At 48.8% G+C, this 2,323-nt stretch overlaps 1 long non-coding RNA gene across 1 annotated transcript in view; it reads left to right on the top strand.

Moving 5' to 3' along the window:
- Positions 1–654: 654 nt before the first annotated feature.
- LOC107184182 overlaps positions 655–2,323 on the top strand; it is a 6,176-nt gene continuing 4,507 nt past the window's right edge. The window contains exon 1 of the long non-coding RNA XR_001515015.1: positions 655–734. This is a non-coding gene — a long non-coding RNA (uncharacterized LOC107184182). The remainder of the gene's footprint in view (positions 735–2,323) is intronic.

The raw sequence follows: 2,323 nt of genomic DNA, 5'->3' as shown, positions 1-2,323 counted from the left end.
CGGGCTGGGGGACACCCCCTCCCCGCAGAGTGCACAAATTTTTGTGCACCGGGCCTTTAGTCCTATATAATAAAAGGCTAATATGCAAATAGAACGAATGGAGAAACAACCGAACAACCAAACAACCAGTCGTGCGTAACATGGTAGGCGTAGGCAGCAGCCGGCAGAGTGCGGAACATGGGGGACATCAGCTGTGGCAGGATGGTGGAGCAGGTGAGCGGGGGCGCCAGACCAAGGTGGGGTGCCAGTTTTCATCCTGTCATCAGGGCGAGACTCTGATGGTTACTGAAAATTCTTTGCTCCCTCCTGCTGAGGTTCTGCCCGGCGCCCGCACCTGCTGCCAGCACCAGAGCCTCTGCTCGCACCCACTGCTGGAGCCCAGTGCTGTCAGCAGGTGTGAGCAGTGGCTTCCAGCTCAGATCACCCCTCAGGGCTTCTCCAAGTCTCCCTGCTCCTGAGGGGCAATCATGGCAGCGACTGCCACTCGCACCCGCTGATGGCACCAGTCCTGCTCACACCCACTGCTGGCGCTGGCCCCAATCGCTCTGGGGCCGCCACCATCAGTGCATGGGAGTGGCAGGAACAGGGCTGCCAGCAGACAGGGGACCAGGGGCCACGGCGGGAGGGGCCGGGTAGGGGTGCACAGGATGGGCTGAGACCCACCCCTGTGCCCACTGCAGCCTTGCAGCCCACAGTTCCTTTCAAGGTGCACAAATTCAAGCACTGGGGCCCTAGTATATAGATACACATGGATTAATACCCTCTGAGAGAAATCTAGAAACTAGTTGGATAGCCCCTACACATTGGTAAACTGAGATAATAACAACTTAAATGTGGTTTTAAAAGTCAGAAAGATGCTCTGGCTATAAACCTCAAATCCCTGCCCAGCAACTTACAATTGGGAGGGAACCCTCAACTCCCAGCATTCCCATGAGGAGGGAAGGTTTGGGGTAAAATTAGTACCATACCTTTTAAGGATGCCACGGAAGGGAAAGACCCTCAAATCATCCAGCTCCAGTAGCCAATGGAGTTTGTGTTCATCAATCCCACAGAGCTGGAGCAAACAAAGAAGCAGTGGCTAAGCAGGTGTTTGAGCACTCACCCACATGGCTATGGCTCATGCTCAGTTCAGAGGGAACAGACATAAATGACCATCTCCCGGCTTCTCCCTGGAAGGGGTTTGACTGCAGGTTTCCCTTGTTTCTAGCTTCTAATCAGCTGGCACGTGGGATCAGATTGGAATCCTCATGAGAGCCTTATAGGACAGGTGAGCGTGTCCCTGGCTGTTTCCCGCCGGCTGGCTACAAAAGTGAAACCAAGTCTCCAGCTTCTCCCTGGAAGAAGTTGTCCACCCATCTGACATCCCAATTATGGCTCCCACCTGAGGGGACTGGCTCCCAAATTACCTCAGTCTGGAAGCTGACAGGGCTCACCATTCATGAGTCACCCAGGACCACACCAAAATAAAGGGTTACTTCTATTCAGACACAAAACACTGCCAGCCACTCTTCCCTCTGGCTCAGCACAGAGTGGGTGTTCCCTGTCACAGGGTAGACTGCATATCCAATGTCCTCACTTTCCAGGCTGCTGCCTGGAGGCGGAGCTTCCAATTTGCCTGCATCAAGGAGCTGAAGGGGCAGAGCACTGACAGACCCATGGACATTTTCCAAGCATTTGGATGCCGTAGATATCTGTAAGTATGATAGCAACTTCTATTGAAGTCAGTGAGGAATACTGTTAATTCACATTTGACTCTTGTTTTTATGAATTTGCATTAATACCAGTAATAGAGGTAAATTTTGCTTCCATCTCACTGTTGTAACTACATTTCTCTCTCTCACTGAAGTGAGCATATATGAAGTCAAGTGAGTGAGACTGATTTTATAAGAAGGAAGCTTCCATTACCGTGATTTATTGTTATAAATTAGTTTTCACATACATTCCTATTTTAACTTGTTTTGGTAGGAGATTTGATAAAGCATAAGTCATAATTGATTGAGGCATATTAATGAGTCATGCCATCACTGTCCAGTTACCTTGATACACAGTGTTGTGCAATACTTCTGATATAGGAGACGATAGAAATGTTGGGCATTAATGTACCAGGGATCTGTTATTGTAAAAACATTCAAAACTGTAAAGAATTTTTGTGAGTTTATTTGAGCCAAACTATCGGCAGTTGCCAGGAAGCAGAATCTCAAAGGATTGGGATAATGCTCCAGAGAATGGCAGTTTTTCACCTATTTTTATATATTGCATCAAAGAAGGAAATGGAAATGGGTTACATAAAATCCACAGATTAAGGAGGCGGAGAAAGCAAAGC

Source organism: Myotis davidii, unplaced genomic scaffold, assembly GCF_000327345.1.
Source record: "Myotis davidii unplaced genomic scaffold, ASM32734v1 scaffold305, whole genome shotgun sequence".
Classification (NCBI taxonomy): Eukaryota; Metazoa; Chordata; class Mammalia; order Chiroptera; family Vespertilionidae; genus Myotis; species Myotis davidii.
Note: the sequence above shows the minus strand (reverse complement) of the source record. Positions and strands in the feature narration are given on the sequence as shown.